The following is a 13,035-nucleotide window of genomic DNA, read 5'->3' on the forward strand; positions in this document are numbered from 1 at the left end:
GTGTCTTGTAAAGAAATGAGAATAAAACACTGTGTAAACACTTAGATTTTACAACTTAGACTACCTTAGAATACATACTCATTCTCAAAATTCTACTCAGTGTGATAGTCACTGAACATTCTTTTGACCTAAAATAGACAGCAGAAGACAGTAACTGAGTTTTAGTCTCCTGAAATCTAGTTATGGAAAAGCAACAACTTCAAATAATCTATAGCAAGAAACAGGAAGGAGGATCAATGGTACAGAAACTGAAGCTAGAACACTCCAGGTCCATTCCCTACAACAGAGTTGTTCTTGCACGGTAAATAATCTTTTCTGAAGACTAAATAATCCTAGTCTTCCCCATAAGTGAAATCAAATATGAATATTGTAATAACAAATACATAAAATAATTTTTAAAAATTTTAAAAATATATAGTAATTTGGTGATACAATAATGAGCCACACAAACATGTTCTTCTGACAGCTGTGTCTACAGCAATACAGCATTATAGTGTAAAATTACACTAAGATTACCAAAGACTGCAGTAAAAGAAAGGTATAATTAAATCACTCTTCAATGAAGCTTGATACAAGCCCACCAAGAAAGTGTTAGCATATGTAACTGTTGTTCTTATCAGACTATCAACAGAAAGAGTAGATTAGCTAAAAGCTCATGCCAGACAAGACATGTCATCAAACCATTTTTTTCTCTGTAATTTCCTTTCATACAAAAAAGAAGTTCTTTTAAGGAGCTTAAAAGTAAGGCCTTTTTTTCTCATCTTTGAGAACAGTGACCAAAGCCAAACCACAAAACTCACTGAATGAATCTAAGGTAACCTCATCTGTATTTTATCAGCACCAAGAGGTCTCTGAAAATTACGTATCCATACAGCAAGGTCCTGAACTAACATTTTTTGTAAATTAAAAGAATAAGCAGACTTAATGCTTTAACAAACTTTCTTAAAGATACACCTACTATCAAGACTTAAAATTACAGAAAACATGGGAATAGGAGAGTAAAAACCATACACTTTACTACTCTCCATTCAGGCAAACTAAAGGTCATCAGACTCTTTCTCAGAGATCATAAAAAGATAACTTAAAAAGGAGGCAAATTGTCTGCAGCCTTAAATTTGCTACACTGGGCTCTACAGTCTCAAAGCAAAAAAAAAAAAAAAAACCAAACAAAACAGGATCTACATATTGAAGGAAGTTGAAAAGTAATAAATTATTTATTTCTATAATCTGCAAATAAAGTCTCTCAAACCTCAAAGTTACTCTATACACATTTTAATTCATCTACTACATAGAAGTCAATCTCTTAGATAAAGCTACAGATGCTACCTTTTTTCCTTCCTTCCATTCCCAAAAGGAATAACGTTTGTGTTTCCAGTGCTTCATTCTGCCTACTGCTATATGTTAACAATTAGACCAAACACATTTTCACACAATAGTTGTCGTAACTGTTTTATAGTTTCCTCTATTATTCCATGAAATACGCCAGTACATTACATAGTTTACAATTAACAGCTCTCATTTTCAAGTTTTTTCCCTGCTATATTCTTTGACAACGTATGACAATTTTTCAATGCACAGAGAAAAAAAAGATTACAGAATTCTTACCTTTTTTCTTTAATGTGGATACAAGTGTCCACATTTTTTAACCATGACAAAGTTTTTTAGTACTATTTTTTTCCCAGAATGGTTGTATTAAAAGCAAACAACCCTTCCTCTCCCTGACAACTACATATAGCAAAAATATGCAAATGCTAATTAGTATAAGTCAAAGTGAAAATTTTATCAAGTTTGGTCAACAACATACTAAAATCACATATTCGCTTCAGTAAATTTCAGTCCCCTATAGAAGACCAATAATCTAAAGCATGCTCACATCATATGATGGTACGGTAAGTCCAAAACTGTTCTTCTATATTATGGAGGAATCAGCAATTTTACCATCATTTCTTTTGTTTCTTTCAGTGAAAAAATCTAAACAAATCCTTAACATACAAACCAAATGTCCACACAGTGGGGAGGGCACTGTCAAAGCCCAGAAACAAAGCCTATTTAAAATCTAGTGAACAATGGAATCTGTGTCCTTAATAAATTTCACATGGCATTTAAAAGACATGTGAGTTCAGAAGGAAAAGAAGTTTTTATTTTTTAATGACATTCCTCAATAATCTAAGAAATTCAGCTGTATCGTCTTCAGAGCAAGGACAGCTTTTTTATGTGTTGATGATTTCTGATGCTATTGTACAACAAACAGCAGAGCAGGGACTTGATTCATGACCAAGACACTGAAATGCTATCATAAAACAAAAAAATTGATAATGCCTATGCTATAAACAAACCTCTCCCTACATCCCAGTTCAGACAATTTCTGCCACAAAGCTTCAGAAACATTGCTGTGCCATGAGAAACACAGATTAAAACACCTGGCTGGAATCAAAGCAAGGAACCCTAAAAGTGGTCAGAAGCATAAAAGCAGCTCAGTCAATTAAATTTTAGATATACACAGAATTTCCTTTTTTTAAGAAGTATTATCGGGAAACGCAGGAGTGATATAACCTCCTTTGTAATGGATACATGTTTTATGGTCAAGTCATAAACAACCCACAGGGGGACAGAAGCCAGTCTGTGGGCGTTACTTGCAGGACTTTTTTTCTTGTAAATCTGCAAGTTTATTTTCGTAACACATAGCCAAATGAAAACCTGAATCTGCTAACCCTGTATAAAGGCTTAATGGAATTACTCAAAGGATTCAAGAGCTGCCATGTAAGCCTCATTTACTTAGGTTAGGAAAGAAGAAGAACAGAGATGTAATCACAATAACGCTAGGGGAGTCACCAGCACAGTTCTGCAGGATTCTGCACTGGGACCTGCACTGCTTCAATTTGTAAGTGACCTGGAAGGTGGGATGGGTGACACAGTTAACAGGCTACTGAATGACAAAAAGCTATAAGGGACAGTGAATGCAAAATAACTGAAAAAAATGCAGAAGGACTTTATGAAACTGGACTGGGCATAAAAAGGCAAACAAAATTCAGCATAGATAAACTTGAAATGAGAGGAGGAGGAATAATAACCTCATGCTATTAATATGTAGAATGATGAGTTGCAAGCTGACTATTAATCTCAAGATCTATTTCCTAAGTAATATGTTACATATTTCATGAAACCATAAGCACAAACCCAGCAGCAGTCAAAAGAGCAAATCACAGAACAAAACTAAAGTCATCTTTGTGTCACTGAATTAATGTTTTGCACACATATTGTACACAACATGCAACCCTGGTCTTCTAATATCAAAAAGGACATGCCTCTCCATTGATAGAGATGACTGTTCAATGTATTTTTTTAAGAGGAAGTACCAACAAGTTACTAAGAGCTATGTACAAAGCTTCACACAACAGGTACTAGGAATTCCTTGCCAAAAGATACTGAGGACTTAAAAAAAAAAAAAAAATACAATGGTCTTCAAAGGAAATTGAACAAGAGTTCTCCCTTGAGACCTTCCAGAGGAAGTACCAACAAGTTACTAAGAGCTATGTACAAAGCTTCACACAACAGGTACTAGGAATTCCTTGCCAAAAGATACTGAGGACTTAAAAAAAAAAAAAAAAAAATCAGATGGTCTTCAAAGGAAATTGAACAAGAGATCTCCCTTGAGAGCTTCCAACTAGACAAACCACATCAGGCTCAGGACTGAAAATAGCGTGAGGCTGGGGGAGTATGCAGGAGAGGTATCACATATACTCTCCTTGTTCTCTTTTGCCCCTAACAGCTCACTTACAGATGCTGTTGCAGACAAGTACGGGATTTGACAAAGCCTTTGTCTGAACCAGTACAGCTGTTCTTATAAAACATTCATGTTCACCACAACACAAAAACGCTTCAAAAAACGGTAGCTGGAGGAGCTCAATTAGCAGATCCACTCACAGAGCTGCAGATTATTAACATATATGAACTTTGTTACAAGATGTCAGAACATCAATCCTGTCAGAGAGCAAAAACCCAGCTATGGGAAAGAGCTGTCAGCGGGCTGCAGAACGAGCAGGTGAGGCATCTGCACTAGGGGTTCAGCTGCATATCCTAGGCCCCAAATTATCAGTAATCTGAATGTTCTCCCACTTCTTCAAAACAAACATGTAATATAAGATGGAAAATGTACAATTTGTAAGTTAGAATAAAAAAAAGGCAAGATGGCAAGAGGAAGAAAAAGCATGACCTAGCAACAAAACCTACAACTGTGAAGAACAGCCACAGCATACTATGCTCAACACATACCAAAACTTCATCACTTTATAGAACCGTATGAAGGTCTGAAAGTGGCTTCATAAACAGACTCTTTGGAAAGGGTTCCTGTTAGATATAGCAGACTTGTAGGAAGCATCTCTACATAGTGGACACCTAGAAAGTAGTTCTTCACTACATTTAATATGATTTAAAAAATTAATTAATAAGCCCTAATAGTTGGCAAGTTTTGCAGATCATGGTTCATAGGTGTCTAGATAAGTTAGTAAGCAAGTTTTACCTTCCAGACAGAAGTATTATTATTTCATAGCATCGCTCAGAAAACTGTTTCAGGAGGTCAAGACTCAATATTAAAGTATAAAAAAAGATCAAAAGCAAGCACTTCGTTACGCAGCACATAGTCACCACTTCCACTTCAATAAACATAAGGAAGCCCAGAGCATTTCTGACAAAACAAAACCTGACAAATAAAGCAAATTCCGGTACCACCGGTTGTTGTGCAGTTGTACTAGGTAAGTGTAAGTACAGCACAGCTGTAACCTGCAACCCCCCAACCCAAAGCGATACGTCTCCAAAAATTTCAGTATGAACTTTAAGAAGGGCTTACAACTGTTAAAAACATCTTCAAACATCAATCAGGTTTAATAAATTCGAATATATTTATAGACTGTCTGAATCTAAAAAGAGTGAAATACTGCTTCCCTAATTTCAAGTGCCCAGCTGTCCTTAACAATGGCAACATTTACATTATTTTAGCAAGAATTTGTCCAAACAAGGTTATCCAGTTACCACTCCTAATTAGTACAGTCCTAATAATTCCATTCTATTCTTAAAAAACAACAAACTGCCATGAGAAAATTCTTTTCCAGTTTAGTTTGTTACTGTCCAGACTGAATTTTGAACTAGATTTCAAGCTTGCTCAAAACTGGTGTTTGAACTAAATTTTACTCCTTTGTTTAAATGAGGCTACATTTTTTTTTAAAACCTATCTGGAAAAAAAAGAAAAATGGACAAGTCATGTAATTTAGAAATACAGTAATTTTTTGTAAGTTTAAACACACAAATCGACATCTAACGACAAGGAATTTAAGTAAATATTTTTCACATTAAAAATGAACTTAAGCCAATGCCACATATAAGTGTCAAAATTTTAAGTAATTACTACTATGGCCAGCACAAGTACCAGTTTGTAAGAATCAGAAGTGATGGGGTTTGTATCAGCAGTGACTGTCAAGAGAATGACAGCAGCATCTTGACAGAGAAACCCATGTGGCTGAGGACGCAAAGGCAAGTTAGCGTAACACGAACTGCACCGCAACTGCACGCTGCAACCAAGAGAGGATGTCCTTCTGTTTCTCCCACCATCCCTTCCTGGCGTTCTCACCCTTTTGCCCTTGCACTTAACCCATCCACTGTGTGGTTGCAGGGATGAACTGGATCAGTTTGTTCTAAATGGAAAAAAATTCCTTTTTAGTGGGCCAGTCTTCAAAAAATACAAGTAAGTGATCAATTCGCCCCATTGCCACAAAATTTCTATACCTGTCATCAGAAAGGAAGCGGGGTTGCCCCTTTCAGCAGTGGCCCACTGTTAGATCCACTTAAATATAACAAGAAAACATTAGGAAGGCAGAGTCCAGAAACTATATTTTAGCTAATTCAGATGCAAGTCTTTCAGACCACTGTTACTCTTTGGAACATGAAATGTTGAAGCCAACACAAGTACTTCAACAGATATGATATGTACTTCCAATATTTTTACAGAAATCCCCTACTGTCCCATGAAACTGTACCCCGTACTGATATCATTCAGCAGATTCAGCCTCAAAACAAACAGAATCCCACCGCAACAGTAGACTGGAGATGATACAGAAATTACTGATTGCTTCAAGTTTGGCAAGGGAGGCAGGTGTTGCACTGTAACTAGCCTGGAATATTATGGATGACCAAAGTGTGGAGAACCCAATGAGAAATAGCAAGTGCTAACGCAGACGGCAGCATATGTACACCTCATAGATGCTGCCTCAGCTCATACTTTACAGTACTCTCCAGCCATCAGTGTAATTTCAGTATCACCAACATCAGGTTTCAAATGGTTCTGTTACATTTCTTTTTATCGTTGAAGACACGGGTACGATTTAAGTTTTTCAATTTCAAATTGCAGATCTTATCAGCGTACCAGAGCAAAGTCAGTGACAAACACCTCACTCTCTCCCGTTCACCTTGAGTCTATTACACACAGGGACTGCCTGGATGGACTGCTACAGGCCCCGAGAGCTCCTGGAACAAACACCTGCCCAGCGGTAACTTCAAGGAGGAGACAGTCTTTCTGTTCGGTCCCCTGAGAATCTTCAGAGGGACGCTGTTTATCAAAAGTTGTATCTTTTACTATGTACACGAACAACAGACTGCACATTGTTGATTACCATCATCAGACTTCAGTAACTCTTTCTCAGGTTTAAGGAAACGTAAATGGAGCTAATAAAACCCCAAACCAAACGTAACCAAGACCACAAAGGATGCACACATTTTAAGCTCACCAAGACGTTTATCTTCAGGACTCCTGGCATGTGAAATCTGTAAGCTTTCTACTACTTGTATCTCAATACACTTACTAGCCTTTCTATCACCTAGAACATATGTGGGGCTTAACAATGCAACAGAGGATGCAGCCAAGCAACAGAAAGATCAGATATATGCTGTCGACTATTTTGATTGCTCTCCTCCTGCCCTCCTATGTCTTCCATTTACCCAACTTTTAGAGCAGTTCAGTAGCAGCTGTTTGCCTGTGTTTGACTCCCTTCCCAAGCAAGATGGTAATGGCCCGACACAAAGTTATGCGTGCACCCATTAAAAGAGCTGCCTCCAGTTTCCTAACACCTCGGTCTGCAGACACAGACACCAGTGTGCCCCAAGGTGTTGCCAGCCTCCTCTGAGGCACAGGCAGCCACCTGAAGGAATCATTGCCCAGGCTACCAGTGGGGCCCCCCTGATAAAAAACATTAAGTGCTCTTCACATCAGCTGGAACACTACTGCAGCACCAGGTAGCGCAGTGGCCACTCTTTTAGTGCAACCACATAGGGTTTATTTCAATTAACATCCTCCCCAGCTGAAAGATGCAATGTATGCCCAAGAATAAATTGGATAAAGGAGAATGAATTACAAATTCCAAAGATCCAATAACCACTGCCCATTTAAAGGCCATGGTATTTCTCGAGCTATTTATACTTTCAAAGTTAACAATCCAGCTGTATATAAACATCTAACTAGTGAATGACCACAGTACACATTTTACTTTATTTTGTTAACTTCTTTAATTTGTGTGAAGGTCTTTCTGAGTGCTTACTACTGAGGTTTTCTATATTTAGTCTATGATTCAAGGAGCTAATTACCTTTTTGAAAAGCTTAAAATAGCCTCATGGTTTAAAAACAAATTAACTATTGCCTAATTATATAGTCTTTTCAACTGCTTTTTTCATTTAAAAAAAGGTGTTATCATAAATTCAGTTGGAAGTCACATAGAGGCAATGTTTTCATTAATAACTGTGTAAAAATGTATAATACGTGTCAGCCACAAGAGGCTCAGCAATCGCAGAGTTCCAACAAGTTGAATGTGCAAGCCTTGCCACTTAAGCAGCAGAGAAGGGAGCAACTTTGCAGCAAAGAAAATATGGCAGACTTATAAAGGAAATTGTTTCAAATGCTTTACTCCTGCACTTGTACTACCTCCAATTTCTAATCCAAAATGTTAGTAAATTAAATTCTATATATTTAGGAAATTGAGATCAGAAGTAGGACACTCTGCAATTTTGAACAGAGTAACAATTCACACTAAAGAATATGAATTTTAGCACTTGAGTGTATTTGCATAGGCATTGTTTGTTCCATTAATGTTTTAAGACCATCAGGAAAACAACTTTCTCTGCTTCTTCCATGAAAACAGTGGTGTTATTTGTTGCCATATCATATCTCCACTTTTATGATTCAGTATTTTGCTTAAAAATACTATTTCTTATTAAAAAAAAAGTTTACAAAATGAACAGATAGGACAGGTCAATATTGCTCTCAAAATAATAAATTTGCTGTTTGCTACTTCAAATGATGGCTAGAAATCTTATTTTACTAAAACATAGAAATTTAACTATCACCACCAGAAAACCTCTTACAAAACCAGCAGGTCAGCATTATATTACTTCTCTTTAAGGAAGTTACTGTACTGTTAACCAAGGCATTTCTTTCACAACTCAAGAACAAAGTTACTAAAAACTGGAACTCTGAGGTTTCTCTTAAGCTGATAAGATATCCTGTTCATAAAAGCCGGTGAAAAAATGAGCTATATAAATATGAAAATTAAACTAATATCTGGGCTTACAGAAGCATTTTAAAACTCTTGTGTCACCCCACACAATTCAACATGACTTCCAGCAAAGCAGCTATAAAAAATTCAATAAAACAAGAATTCCTATCGGTAATTCTGTTTCACTGTGAAGTGCAATAGTCAAAGAAGCAGCAGAGTGACCTTCTACCCCAGAAGACAGAACCAGGAGAACAGGAAGTCACTCAACAGCAACCTTTAGCTAATTAGTAACAGTCATTAGCTCAAAATCCTCAGCCAGCAGAATTAAAATATCATGAAACAGTAAAAGTTTTTCCTGAAGTTTCCTAAGTAAAGTTTTCAATCAGCCAAATCACTGGAAGCTAGCTCCGTTTCTTTCAGGATACTCCAGTATCTTAAATTCAATGCAGTGTTTTAATGTTGCGCTCCCATTCAGCCACAGAGTCTTCAAATTTGTTTCAAGTTTGTAATAACAGATTACAGCGTCATAAGGATTTAGTGAGAATTAATTACTCTTCCAATGGCAGCAATACACATTGCTGATTTCTTCATTAGCGATACTTCAAGCAGCTTTTTTTCTTTAGGCTAATAAAACACTTTATTTTCTTAAAAAGCACATGTGACACATGCTAAATGACCAGAATAATGTCCTTCATCACTCCGTGTATGTTTTACCACGTTTTCACACTTTACCACTGAAGATTATCTCTAAGTCCTGACTAAGCTAACACTACCTGGAATAACCTTGCAGAATGTATCTTGCAAGCTCAACTCTGCTGTTCTGATGTTAAAACTGTAAAATCCTATGAAAACTTGCTTTATTTTTGCTGGTCTTTACCTACCCCTATTCTCTTACCCTCTTATTATCTCTCTGTACTTTCTTCTACAGTCTATATACGCAAAACCTCTTCTGCAATGCAGCTACGGCTCCCTTCAGAATCCTTCTATAACCAAGCTAGTTCATCCAACCAAACCACAAAAACAACAAAAAACACACACTCACACAATTTAATAATACATAAAAGGCATAACAGCTCCTCCTTTCCATACAGCATCTTAAACACAGGCACATTAAGATGAAACAATTTGCTTGAGTTCACTCAGTGACAGAATTGATGGAAAACTGCAGGTCTCTGCAACCTTAGTCCAAGCATTCTATTCAGCAGACCTTGTTCCTTACATGAATGTAATAGTAACTAGGGGAAGATTTTTAAAAGTTACAAAAAGAACACAAAACTATTCAGATTTCATCCCTATTACAATTTATTTTTATTTATTAACTAGCTTTTTGAACAGAGTATAAATTTTCAGAAGCAATCCTTTCTAGAATAAGGCCTAGAAAGTTACAGACAAAACTAAAACTAGCATGGGCTGCATATTTGAAACTTCCTCCTCAATACAGTAAAAAAAAAAAGATGAAGATATATTTAAACATTCCCCAAATTATATTACAAATGAAAATCGTTAAAGCAAGCCTGAGCACAGACTATGCACTAATTTAGCAGGATATAATCCACTTATTACATATAATATCACAACAGTGAAAAATGAATTTAAATGCTTTATAATTAAAATTTCCACACTACTGCCTTAGAAATAAATCTCTTGGAAAGACAGATACCAGAGTGGATGTACAGAAGCTAAGTTATGAACAGAATCTAGATGATTTAGAAATAATTAATGAAAACTTTTATGCAGGTAAATCCAAACACTTGCATGTGAAACCATAAAGGAAATAGCAGATTAACAATTAAAAATATTCAGTACCTTCCCATAAAGCTAAAGAAATAACTTCTGGTAAGAAGTTTGTGAAAGAATAGTATCTGTATGGAATGTTCAAACCACTCAATGCTTCCCCCTACCCCTCCAACCACCACCATGGCCCAATAAAATACACATTCAATCCCTCAGCATCCATTATAAATACACCCAACCAACTTTTGGAAAAAGTAGAACAAGATGCTGTTTAGTAAAAATATTACAACTAGCTCATCTAGATCTTTTTTTACTGAAACCCTCCAACAGTCCTGCAGTTACCTGGTATTTCTGCCTAGAAAAATCTGGTAAATTGTTTCCAAATTATGAAAAAACATACTTTTCCCTCCTATCAGCCAATTTTCTTTTTGTCTATATATTGAAATGCAACTGAGCATTCAAATATCCATTTGAACATTTTTATTTTGTACCATGAAATTGACTTTACTTGGAAAAAAGTCTTGGGGCTGGAGGATGGACACAACACAACTCATTTCTATAATTACATTTACAAATTACCTAACCAGCCTGTCAGTGTTCTTGGATTAAAATGAAGGATTCCAATCTCTGTTCCACAATACAGAAGAAGCTATCCCAATAAACAGAGCATACTAAATAGCTTCTAGAAGACCATTTGTATTCCAGGCTCCACTAGCAGTGCAGAAACATAGAATAGTTCCTGCTACCTCTCTTAGCCTACAGGAATTCTAAGTCTTGCTGTCTTCATCACATTCTGCTTTACCAGACATTACTACAATAAGATGAGTAACAATAAGTTATTACTTTCAGTCATTAGCTATTGGTTGTTACTGCCATTATACAATTTTAGGGGTTTCACATTATCAGTTCCTCAGTCAGGTAAGAAACCTATGCTATAAATGCATGTCTTAAGAAAAAAAAGAAGAAAACCAAGATGCAGTGGAATAACAAGAAATAAGGGTCTTTCACAAACTAGAGATTAACCCCAGATTTAAAAAAAAAAAAAAAAGCTCAAATTTCTTATTTTGAAGACATTACAATAAAGATGGCTTTAAAGCAAATATTTAAACATATACTACTTTCAACATCCGTCATTACAAATTCTGTATGGTTCTTTACGCAAAGCTTAAAGAAGCAAACTGATAGACAGTTTTGCTAGGATTCTAGCTAAGTAGAAAGAAAGTCTATTCTGACTCTACAGCACTATGCCTAAAAAACAATACAATTCCGCAGAAAATTCAACTGTGCTAAGTATAAAATCAACTTCTTGGCTTCCTTCATTCCCCCTATTCACCTAGAAACAAGATGCTCAAGAAGGACAAATAATGAAGCTATGAGCAGTATCTGTATCTTCTTCTGTCCCTATTTGTGCTACAATGCACAGCAAAGGAAAATGCTGACATCATTTTACCCCTATGGAATTTCTCTTACTTGGAAGAGTAACAAATAGCAACAACAACAAAAGCAGTGGGGGATGCAGGCCATGAAATCAGCATATTAAGATAACAAGAGAAGTTCGAGGCCTCCATTTTTTCCTCCTGGGTCACATCTAAATCTGTTTGCCCCTTCCTTTCCTTCTGATTCCCCTGCTGATGAGCAGAAAAGCTAGACGGTCTTGTAACCAATACAAATCTGCAGAATCTGTAGTCTCAAAGAATCATTACCCCCACGGTGCACAAAACAAACGAACTGGTAAAGTTCTGTGACTGTACATGTGGGAATATCTGCTAAGCAGAATATGGCGAGGATATAAACTGCTGATGCTTTCAATGGAGTGTACAAATCAGGATTTCCCCTATAATTCTTAGTCTTTGAAAATGAAAAGCGTTATAAATACATAGCGTACTATTCATTTTATTCAAGTTACCTCCATCCCCTCATATCTCAATGATCAAAATAGAAGATTTTGATACCTATAAGATATGCTTTATTGATTGCAAGGGAAGGGTTGTACACTACCATTTTAGCATATCCATACTGACAAGAAACAGCAGATGGAGGATTAGTACAAAATAAAATCTGTACAGTTACATGTCAAGTAGCAATCAAGTTCCATGTCATTTACTTTTATAAGGCATATTTTTGTCTGAAACAATAAAGAAAAATGTCAATTTCAGACTCCCATGGATTGTGAGAAGCCCGCAATACTTGGATTTTAAGCACTGCAGTGAAGTAGTTTCTTTTCCACAATTATCTACTGAATCATCACGAGCTCACTTTTGACAGCTAAGAAACCAAATCTGATCTGCAATTCCCACCTCATACCAGGAACACCGAGTTAATAAATGGTGTGCAACAGAGGGGTAAAAACCTAAACAGTTAAAAGGGTTTGCATGAGGCAAATTAACTGCCCGTACCACAGCGTCCCCTGATCCCAGGCCTATAAACTACAACCCAGATTACTTAGATAGAGAAAATACTGGAATATAGGAATGCCTTTTCTTTGAAAGGACAAGCAAATCGCACTGTTTTCACCCTTCAGATCAGTATCAGGTACTGCAATGAGTAATTAAAACAAAGACAAAACAGAAAAAAAGCACCGCACTTTCGCTTTTCCGAAAGTTTCATAACACGACTTAATAAACGCGTACTTTTAATCGAGACGCCACGAAGAGAAGATGGAAAGGAGTTTGCTGGAATGAAGAGTCAGTTTGTGTCACTTCTGCATTCAGCTGTAACCTTCGCCAAACCTTGTCCCCCCCCCGCCCCGCCCGCTGCCTGCGAGAGG

At 36.6% G+C, this 13,035-nt stretch overlaps 1 long non-coding RNA gene across 1 annotated transcript in view; it reads right to left on the minus strand.

Annotated features, from left to right (window-relative positions):
- Positions 1–12,995, minus strand: part of LOC104123274 — a 37,404-nt gene extending 24,409 nt beyond the window's left edge. The window contains exon 1 of the long non-coding RNA XR_004841566.1: positions 12,899–12,995. This is a non-coding gene — a long non-coding RNA (uncharacterized LOC104123274). The remainder of the gene's footprint in view (positions 1–12,898) is intronic.
- Positions 12,996–13,035: the final 40 nt, after the last annotated feature.

This window comes from Egretta garzetta, unplaced genomic scaffold, assembly GCF_000687185.1.
Source record: "Egretta garzetta isolate BGI_Z169 unplaced genomic scaffold, ASM68718v1 scaffold193, whole genome shotgun sequence".
Lineage (NCBI taxonomy): Eukaryota > Metazoa > Chordata > Aves > Pelecaniformes > Ardeidae > Egretta > Egretta garzetta.